At 38.4% G+C, this 11292-nt stretch overlaps 1 long non-coding RNA gene across 1 annotated transcript in view; it reads left to right on the plus strand.

Annotated features, from left to right (window-relative positions):
- Positions 1 to 9068, plus strand: part of LOC149543598 (uncharacterized) — a 32928-nt gene extending 23860 nt beyond the window's left edge. Inside the window, exons 2-3 of the long non-coding RNA XR_016355664.1 lie at positions 7982 to 8270; positions 8389 to 9068. This is a non-coding gene — a long non-coding RNA (uncharacterized LOC149543598). The remainder of the gene's footprint in view (positions 1 to 7981; positions 8271 to 8388) is intronic.
- The last annotated feature ends 2224 nt before the right edge of the window (positions 9069 to 11292 follow it).

The raw sequence follows: 11292 nt of genomic DNA on the forward strand, positions 1-11292 counted from the left end.
TTCCGTCTACGCTTGTCATTAAGCCGAATTCGCAGATGAATGAAGTTATTGAATCAGAAAAAGCTAAGCTTCAGGATTGTGCAATTTTCTTTGCTGTTGTTGATAGTTCTAGGGTTCCATCGAGGAATATTTTAAATGATTGGTTTCACAAAGTTTGGGGGCAAAAGCTAGGGTTTCATTTTACCTATTGCCGTATGCTGCAAAAAGGTCTATTTATCCTCTTTTTTTGTGATAATAAAGCCCATAAGGTGATTGTAGATAAACAATTTTGGAGGGTTGGTGCTTGTGAATTTAGGGCAATACCCTGGACCCTCGAAGCCATGCAAGATGAAGTTTTGGCTTTGTCTAGCCCTGGGTGGATTATCCTAGGTAATCTCCCGCCCTTTCTGTTGACGCTCATTCCACAAGCGCTAGAGCCCTTAGGCAAAGTGCTTCGGATTGATTAGTCGAACATCCTCATTCCTGACACTGATGTTCGAATTCTTATTTCACTCAACCCTGGTGTCGACCTCCCAGAGTTGTTGCAATTTGACATTGATCCTACTCCAGTGTGTTGCCCGATTACCTTTCTGGGCAGTTTGGGTGGATGTTTTGTGTGCAGAAAAGGACACAGGAAATGAGAATGCCCTATTATTCTTAAAATAAATGCTATTAAGAAAAAAGTAATTCCTAAAAATGGCTCTGTTAACACCTCTGGCTCTGTTGAACCACCTCTTTCTGGCAACAAGACCTCTGTTCCTTCAATTAACATTTCTCCTCCGGAGAATTGGAACCAGAACCTTCAAATACTTTGCTACTCTTGATAAACTTAAAGGGAAAGTTGAATCCCCCCTTGAGAAACCTAATACTGTCCCTACGTTTGAGAAACCCCAAGAGATTTCTTCTGTTGAGAATAATATTGATTTTTGTCTAAATCCGGATAAACCCAAACCAGCTCACAGAACTAAAAATGCTTAGCAATTAGTAGTGGAGAGGATTAGAGAAAGAGCTAGGAATAACAAAATTTCCTCTCAGCCCAAGTGGAGAACTTATTATATCCCAAAATCTTGCAACCCCTCTCCCTCACCTGCTCCTTCTTTTGTTAGGGATATTTGCTCAGAACCTAACTCTAAGCCTATTCTCTCTATTGATGAGTGTAACAACTCTCTTCCGTGTGGTGGTTTGGGAGGGGACATGTCTTCTTCTGAGATGTAGGATAAGTTGAATGATTACTCTGTGGTAGTAATTCCAGCCCCCCCTCCTCTTCCACCACCTCCGGATATTTGGAAATATGAGAAGAAAAGTGTTGTTGTTTCATCCCTAAATGAAGGGGAGACAGAAGTGGGAGAAGTGTTGAGAGATAGTATTAGTGCAGTGGAAGAGGGTGAAATCATTGCATGTGTTGATGCTAGCAAAGATGAGGAGTCGGAGGAGATATTTGTATTTAATGCTGATCTGTCTAATGGTGAAGATCCTAAGGGGCTAGGTCCCAAATTTGGTGCTTCCCCCTTGATTAAGAAAAAGAAGAGAGGTAGACCCCCATTAATCTATGGGAATCCTTAACTTTTTAAGAAACCTAAAGAAGGTATACCTGAATGCTTTAAAGGATTTAGGGAACCCATGGAGACAGACTAATCTTTTTTTATGGCCCTTAACTGCATTTCCTGGAATATTAGAGGATTAGAGGCCTCTGACAGGAAATATGTGGTGAAAAGGTTACTTAACTCTCATAGAGAGTTAGACTTTCTGTTACTTCAAGAAGTCAAAGCTGTTGGTTTTGACCTAGATATTGCCTTGAAATGCATATGGAGGGATGCTATTGCAATTTCTACTAAACACCCAAGAGGTAAAGGAGGATCCTCTATTCTAATCAGTCCAAATTGGAAGGATAAAATGAGAGGATGGGGGACATCTTCATGTAATAGGGCAGTCTGGGTTAAACTGAAGTATAATGATTTACAATTTGGTATTTGCTCAATTTATGCCCCTAATGAGCATAATGGTAGAATTGAATTATGGAAGTGGCTAGCTGATCTAGACTCAATTCCATGGATTGTAGCAAGAGATTTTAATATGATTGAGAGAGCCCAAGACAAATTTGGGGGCCTTAAATTTGAATGGAAAGGGAATGAGCCATTATTCTTGTGTAGAATGATGAATAAGTTGAACCTTTTTGACCCTCTTGCAGGAATGAGGCATGAATCCAAAGGAATTTGGTTCACATGGTCTAATTTTCAAAAAGGTGATAGAAGGATTTATTCGAGACTTGACAGATTTTATTTAAATAAGATGTGGTTTAGCTGTAAACCTCAGTCTAACCACAATTGTGTGAAAGTCATACCATACACACTATCAGATCATCATCCAATTATGGCTTCCATCCAACTGATTGGAGAGCTATGCATTGAATCCCCTCCTAAACAAAGTTTTGCTCTGAATACTTCCTTGCTGAAAGATGATGTTGTCATGGTGGCTATCAAAGTTATTGTTTGGTATAATGAGAAGGTTGTTAGACATGAATCTGCCATTGAAAGATGGGAGCAAACCTCCAAGTCTTGGAAGGGAATGCTTAAGGCAGTAGGGAGGAAAAAGGCAAAGGATGCCAGGAAAAGGGAAGTTGAATTGGTTGAGTCTTTGCACGAAGCAGAAGGAGAGATTCAATCCAACCCCCATTCAGAAGCCCTTCTAGATAAAGTCATTCTGTGCAGGAACTCACTCAAAAAACTTCAATTGTTTAAGACTAGAGGGGCCAAAGTTAGAGCCAGGATTAATTGGATTAACCTTGGAGACAAAGGATCTAAATTCTTCTTCCAAACCCTGAAGAAGAAAGAGGCAAGAGATAAGATTTGCAGTATTAGAACTCAGGATTCGGTAGTTTCATCTCAGCAAGAGGTCCTAGAGGCCTTCTCTTCCTTCTATAAGGAATTGTTTACTTCTTTAGAACCTAACCCCTGCATGGAGGTTGCCAGGGCTAAGATTAGATCCATCATCCCTAAGAAAATTAAGGATGAAGAGGCTAAGATTCTAGATGGAGGTTTATCAGAAGAGGAGATCAGAGTAGCTATTAGCAGAATGGCTAATGATAAGGCTCAAGGACCTAATGGGCTCCCAATTGAATTTTATAAAAAGAATGTAGATTGGATAGTTCCCTATTTGTTCAGTGTTTATGAAGAAGCCTTTGACAGAGGGTCTCTTGGCTTTGAACTGAATGCTGGTGTTATTAAACTCATTCCAAAGGAGGGTGATAGGTTGCTCATAAAGAACTGGAGGCCTATTACATTGCTGAATGTGGTTCATAAGATTCTTGCCAAAATTCTAGTTATCAAAATTGAAAAGACTCTTCCTAATGTCATCAACAATACTCAGACTGATTTTGTCAAAGGTAGGTATATTTTGGAGAATCTTATTACATGCTGGGAGGCCATGAATTGGGCTAAGTATTCAGGTCAAGATTATGCCATGCTCCTTATAGATTATGAGAAAGCATATGACAAGATTGAGAGGGGTTTCGTCATGATGATGTTGGAGGCCCTTGGATTCTCGACACATTATTGCAGAATGGTCTCTATTTTTCTGTTTGGGGCCAAGGCTGCAGTGGAGATTAATGGGGTTAGATCTGAATTCTTCAGCCTTACAAGATCTACCAGGCAAGGATGTCCATTAGCTCCATCCTTGTTTGTGATAGCTAGTGATTCTCTTCATTATCTTCTCAGAGATAGCTCTCTCTCTCCATGTCTCAGGGGAATTCTTCTCCCTAACAATCAAGCAGTTGCCAATGTGCAGTTTGCAGATGATACATCAATACTCTTGCATTTAGAAGAAACTAATATGACCTACCTTATGGAGAAACTTGATACATTTTGTCTTGCCTCTGGTAGTAAAATATCCATCTCAAAATCTATCATGCTGGGATGGACTAAAGAACCACCTGTTTGGTGGAGTAAATTTGATCTGGCTTGGGGGGGGGGGGGGGGGGTCAGATCATCTGGTAAGATACTTGGGCATCCCTTTCTCTGTAGAGCCTAATCTCAATTTGATGTGGGATTGGGCATTTGAAAGAATAAGTAGGAAATTAGCAAAATGGAATAGTAATCTGCTATCTTCTCCTGGTAGATTTCAAGTTTGCCAGAAGATTCTATCTTCTTATCCTATTTATTTTTCCTCCATGTGGCTATTCAATCAAGTGCAGATTAACTCTGTTCAGAAAATTATCAGGAATTTTTTGTGGTTTGATGGAAGTGGAGTGAAGAAAATACACGTTGTCTCTTGGGACTGGTGTACTAAGAGCAGGGCATGGGGAGGTTTGGGTCTCAAGGACCTTAAGTTTCAAGGTGTAGCTTTGGTTGTCAAATGGATTGTCAAAGCAGGAGATGGAGAGGAGACCTGGAAAGTATTGATTAGAAACAATCTGAGGAGGTCCCACTGCAGCAGACCTAGAGGATGGAAGAATTTTTGCTTTACAGACTCTCTCTTAGTTGATGTTCCCCTAGTAGTTCAAGGATCCAATCTTTTTAAAAGTATTTGGAAGGCCTGGAAATTTGTCAAGTGTTTCTTAAGCAATAAAGATCCGGTTGAGAAATCTGGTCTCCTATGTGGAAAGAAATCTATTTGGTGGAATTTGAGCCATGGGGATAAAAAGCTTGCTCTCCTCCAAGGGTACTCAGAAAAAAAGTGGTTTGAACTTAGTATTTCTATTTTTGGAGATATCATCCTGGAAGATGGCTTTGTGGAATGGGAATGGCTAGAAAAGAAGTATCACTTACCCAAATCCTAGTGGAGAACATACTCTGTGCTAAGAGGAGCCTTATTTAACATTGGACCTATCAAAGGATGCTGTAATGTCTCATGCTGTGATTTTCAATTGCTTTGGCCGGATCATACCCCCCTTCATCTTGTAAAATCTAGATACCTCTACCAGCTGTTAACAAATAACAATGATATCTTTGTTCATGTGAATTCTAAATGGGGTGTTGAGATTGATAATCTGGAATGGATGAAATATTTCACCATGTTGTGGACAAGACCTGTAGAACCCAAAATATCTTGTTTTCTGTGGAAGCTTTTTCTGCACAAACTCCCATTCAAAAGACCAGGGGGGGAGCCTAACATCTGCACTGTGTGTAAATAGCCAGAATCTGTCATGCATGTATTTTTTGAATGCCTATTTGCTGCCGAAATCTAGAATATGTTTGGCCTATCTTTCAAAACTCATTTCGATGTTATAAATATAATCTTTGGAACTATCAACAGCAGCAAGTTTTGTAACTCTTTGTGGTCTTTGCTTTCTTTTGTTGTTTTATGGTTCATCTGGAAATATCGGAATAATGATGTGCTCTCAAGGAAGGACAGAAATCTTACTGAGTCTTGTAAGAGGCTCATATATTTTGACATTTCTATGCAGATCACAGTGATCCTGAAGGTGAAGGAAAGTAAATTTTTGTAGGTACTAAGAGAAGGAAAAGCTACCATGGAAAAAGCAGAGATTGCTTATGGTTACACATCAACAAAAGAAAAAGATGAATTTGAGTACACTCAGAGAATTCATCCAGCAGATCAAAATGAACAACATGCAGAAGGAACTAAAAAAGAAGGCTGAATATGACTACAGGGTGTTGCGATATAACTCTGTTTCCCCTGATACCAATGATGAAGAAGAAGACGATGGGGAGGATCCTCCTTGAATCAGAAAATAGTTTGATATTATTTTTGAACAAGCCAGAATAATGGCTAGTCATATATGTCTTGAGACTCTTATTATGTACTTCTGTATGTTGTGGTTTTCTATGAAGACCTATGCTCCATGGGGACGCGTCCCCTGCCTCTGTACCCTAGTACCCGTACCGGGTACGAAACGGGGACGCGGGTACAGATTTTGGCCGTACCCTGCAACGTCCCTTTTTGAGGGAAAAGGGGATGGTCCCCGAAATGCTAAAACAAGTTTCATAGGAAACTTGGGTACGAATTTTCGTATCAAGGACGACTTTCCCATCCCTCGCCCGTACCCTTTTGCCCACACCGTCCCCTATTTTCCAGCCGGTTGCGGGTGAGTTAAAAAGTTAAAAAAAAAAAGTTTAATTTTTTTTTTTTGAGTCTTTTCTATTCCGCCCAGGGCCCACATGGATGTTAACCCTAATGTGTCTTCTTAAATAGTTAAAGTTGGAGTTCATTGCTCATTTGGAGTTGTTTGCAAGTTGGGAAGAGGAAGAGGAAAATATTCAACAACAACAAAAGAGGAGTGTGTTTTGGAGGTGGAAGAGGAGGTTTTGCCTTCATTTCTACTTCATTCTAGGTATGTTTTTTATTTTCTTTTTGTTTGATTCAAACTTCATTGTTGTTTGTTGTCATTTTTCATTTTTTTCAATGACATAGAGAGGGCATGTTAATGGAACATTGAAATATTTTTTTTTTCTATAACTTGCAGCAGTATACTATAAATCATTGTAAAATCCAAAGGCAAAAACATGAGCAGCAGTGAGAGTGAGGGAAGTAGTGATAGCATGGAAGTTGCTATGCAAGAAACTCAAGTGTCACAATTACAAAGACCAAGAAAAAGACCTAGGGCAGCCATTGATGAGCCTAATGTAGATGTCCCTATGGAAGATGCGATGCCTAATCCATTTGAGTGCCCTTTCAAAGCCCTAAAACAATATGCCAAAGGCCCATTCAATCCTAAGAAACTTCTCCTACAATTTGCCACAAAAGTAGACAAGAATAAGAAGAAAAATTCGGAGGGTAGTAGGGAATGGGAGTGTCATATATGTAAGAAGCATTATTTTGGGAGCTACACAAGAGTGTATTGCCATCTTTTATGGATAGGTGGGCAAAGGGTGAAAGGTTGCAAAAAAATTACGGAGGAAGAAAAACTTGAGGCCAATAGGTTGTATGTGGAAGGGGAGTTATTGAAATCCGGGGGTCCTAAGAGTAGCACACCCACACCCTCACTGACTCCCACTAGCACTGTTAGTAAAGGGAAGGGAAAGGCCAAGACTAAGAGAGATGCCAATGTAGCTGATTTATTTAACATACAAGCAAAAGAGAGAGCTGAAGAGTCCATTGGCAGATTTCTTGTTGCTCATGGCATACCATACTATGTTTCTCGTTCCTCATTCTATAAACAAATGTGCAAAGATATTTATGTTGCTGGTCTCTCATTTGTACCACCAGGAGAGACTAAATTACGCACCACTATCCTTGACAAAGAGTACTCAAAAGTAAACATTTTGATGGAGGATATGAGGCAAACATGGATGAGTGATGGATGTTCTATTATCATGGATGGTTGGACTGATATCAAACATCGGCCACTCATCAATCTTATTGTCACTAGTACAGCAGGGGCCTATTTTCTTAGAGTCATTGATTGTTCGGGAAAAAAGAAGGATGCATCCTTCCAATTTCAGATTTTGAAGGATGCTATAGAAGAGGTAGGGGCTTCAAATGTTGTGCAAGTAGTCACTGATTCAGCCCGGGTGTGTAAATCAGCTGGATTGATAGTAGAGAGCACCTACATACACATTTTTGGGACCCCATGTTGTGTACATGCATTGAATAACACCTTGAAGGACTTTGGGAAAATTGATTGGATAAAGACTATGGTGTTTGAGGCTAGAGACGTGCAAATGTTTATTTGCAATCATCACACATCTCTTGCATTATTTAGGACATTTTCCAAAAAAGAATTCCTCAAGCCTGTGGAGACTCGATATGCTAGCTACTTCATTTTGTTGGAGAGGATGCTTGAGGTCCAAGAGGCCTTACAATCCATGGTGGTCAATGCAGAGTGGAATTGATGGCATGAATCAAGCACCCTAGATGGAAGACTTGTCAAACGAAGAATCTTGGATGAAAATTGGTGGACCACAATGAGTTAAGAAACTTAAGAATTGGTGGACATCATAATTGTTATTATTGCTGATTTAATAAAAAAAAAATTCTGATTTAAGCACTTGTTGATTTTTTTAACATATTATGTTTCTCACTTGCAATTTTCTTTCATTTGCAGATACATTTGCTCCTTCATTGACCCTATTGTGCAGGTCATTAGATATGCTGATACTGACTCTCCTAGCCTTGGAGAGATTTATGAGATCTTTGATAGCATGCTTAGGCAGATCAAGCAAGCTGTTAAAGATAAGGAACCTACTTTGGAGTTCTATGAGGAGCATCTTAAGCCCATTGTAATGAAAAGGTGGAACACTATGAACACCCCACTTCATATGGCAGCCTATGCAGTCAATCCAAAATGGTATGCACCAAGGCTTGGGAGAGTGCCTCCATCTAATGATGAGGAGGTGAGTTTAATTTATTAAAGAATTCTGATTTTATAATACATTTTAAAAAAATTTATTTTATTTGTGAAGTTTATAAACTCTAAGTTCTCACTTCTTAATTTTTGTTTGTTCAATATAGGTGAAGGAGGGCTTCTTCAAGGCCCTTTGAAAAATGTATAGTGCAGAGGATGCTGCAAAAATTCGAGGGCAATGGCTTGACTTTGCCAATCTTCGTGGTCCAACATTTGGTAGACCAGAGGCAAGGACTGATAGAGCTACATTAGCTCAAAAGGACCCGATTGGATGGTGGACATGGCATGGTAGAGATGCACCTGAGCTGAAAGCCCTTGCCACCCGTCTTCTCTCACAGGTTGCGAGTTCCTCTGCTGCAGAGAGGAATTGGTCTACATATAGTTTCATTCAATCGGTCAAGAGGAACAACCTTACCTCTAGATGATCGAAGAAGCTTGTGGCTGTTCATAGCGTATTTCGACTATAGGAGCGACAGAGTCTTGAGTATCGACAGACTCCAACACTACGTTGGGATGTTAATCCTAAGGATGCATTGCAGATTGATGAGGATAACACACCCCCAGGGCTGCTTGGTGTTCCATTGGATGAGGACCCTCTACCTACCCCTGCCAGTGATTCAGAGGATGAGATTGATGATGATCTTGATTTAGATAGAGATTTAGATTCCTAGAGGACAGCCATATATTTGGCTTTCTGCTTTTCAGATACTCAGATACATTATTGCTTTTGATTATTATGGAGTTGGACATCTCATTTACACTTCTAGTATTTACTTTCATTATGTCATTTTGATTTTCATTTCATGCATGATGATGATAGATTGATACTTGGAGCCTTTGGGCATTTTTGCTAATTGTATGTGATATTCGGATATATCATCATATCATATTCTCATTTTGATTCTAATCTTAACAGTTTTCAATTTCCATGTATTCTAAGGTGAATGGTTTATCAATGTTATGATTTATCATTGTTATGGTATGCATATCAGAAATATATCTCTAAAGAAGTCTAATTCTCCATATAAAAAAAATTTAAAATCCCCTATATTTTATAGCCGTCCCCTGAGGTCCCATCCCCTAAATTTTGGCTTCGACCCGTACTCGTACCGGAAACACGTTCCTGTCCCCTAAAATGTCCCCGTCCCGAAAACTCTGTGGAGCATAGACGAAGACTGATCTGATACTGTGATGTACCCTTTTTGATTACTTGATATTCAATAGAAAAAAAAACTCAAATTATCAATCTCTTTGCATATTTTCATTTGTGTGTTGTTTTTCATAACCAATTTGTTTCTTTCCTCTTCTTAGTAATGTATTTTGCCTTTATAATAACAAAATAACAGATTTTTCTTTAAGCCCAAGCATCTAAATCATTTCATTTTGTTCTGTTAAAATGAGGCATTAAAACTACCCAAGACATGCCAATATGCTGGAATAGGAAAGTAAATGTTAGCAATCATTTCTTCTTCAGCAACCCCTTCACTTTGACTGCCAATTTACGAAGCAAAGTTGAGAATATGAAAATGTATATTCTTCTTTGCATGAATTTCATATTGATAAAATCTCTTATCTCACCATCATCAAATCAACATAATCTTATTGCACGGCCCCAAGACCGTAATGATTCATGTAATAATTTGTATCTTATTTCACTCTGTGTACTAATAGTAAGAACAATTAAGAGTGACAAATGTATTAATCAGGAGAAAAAAATTAGAAGGCAAAGAGACGTGAGTGGAGGAAGCTGAATTGAAGAAGGAACTTTCAATACAAAAGCAAGCGAAAATCATGGACTGTTTTCTGCTGAGTGAAAAGGAAAACACCAAACCTCATAATGTTGTAGAAACTGCTAAACTGAAACATACAATCTTTTAAGGTATCTTCGCTAAGTAGGATTTTTTGTTTTTGTTTGTAAGGGTCTTGAGAAGAATCTCTTATTGAGTCTATATGGAATGTGATCAAATCACGTTAGATTGTTTGGCATGATGCCAAGAATAAAAAAAGTCACAAGAAATCTACATTGGGGCAAGCGTCACAAACCCAAAGTTACATTGTTTAATGAACTCCGGCTGTAGCGAGCATCTACAAAAGCTGTTACCACAGAAAAGTCCAACCCTTTACAAACAAAAAGGGGACTGCTAACAATATCGAAGATTAATGCAATCAGATTTCCACAATCCATAATAGTCATGATAGTTATTTTCTGGATTAGATAGTGTAATGATTTTTGTGTAAAAATCGTTACACAATCTAATCCAGAAAATAACTATCATAGATATCGAAGATCATGAATTTTAGACAAAAAAATGCTGCAAATGACTGGGCAGAGCAGGATTTATGCGATAATTCGACTAACACCAATGGGGTTGCTGATGTGAATAGAGAAGGTATAAATCCTGTTACTGTTACACATTCCTTCTCTATTCTTTGTAAAATCTATATAAACTTAATATTACAATTATTTTTCGTACTACTACGATACAAATATAAATGGTGGTTGATGAATAATGAATAACAATCCAATAAAATACATTTGACAAGAGCAAGTAAAACCATTTTAGTTAACATATTGAAAGTTGAGACTATTGGTGCAAGTAAAACCATTTTAGTTGACATATTGAAAGTTGCAAGATTGAAAGTGCAGTGACTGAACAGGTTTAATGGATTTTTACAATATAAATAAATAAATGAAGAAGATTGATGCAGTTTTCCTGAAGCATATGATAAGCTCACTCCTCCCATGCTATTCCCCACAAACACTATCCTACCTCCCACTTCAATAGCCTACAAATTTTGGAAAATCTCAATTAGAGATCTGTAAGAAAATCAACTTTGTCATTGTGCAAAACCTCTGCAGAGCCAATTGAGCTTTTGCAAAACTGGTAAAGATCGCAATTTGCTACTTCAAATAGTCTCTATTCCCAATTTAACTATTTCAAAAATTGCCAAAAATTCCATTAACACTATTATTCTACAAGATCTGCAGTCACAAATAGAGGAAAAACCTA

The sequence above is a fragment of the Cupressus sempervirens genome, chromosome 8 (genome assembly GCF_028749045.1).
Source record: "Cupressus sempervirens isolate cs-2001-9-10 chromosome 8, ASM2874904v1, whole genome shotgun sequence".
NCBI classification, from domain to species: domain Eukaryota; kingdom Viridiplantae; phylum Streptophyta; class Pinopsida; order Cupressales; family Cupressaceae; genus Cupressus; species Cupressus sempervirens.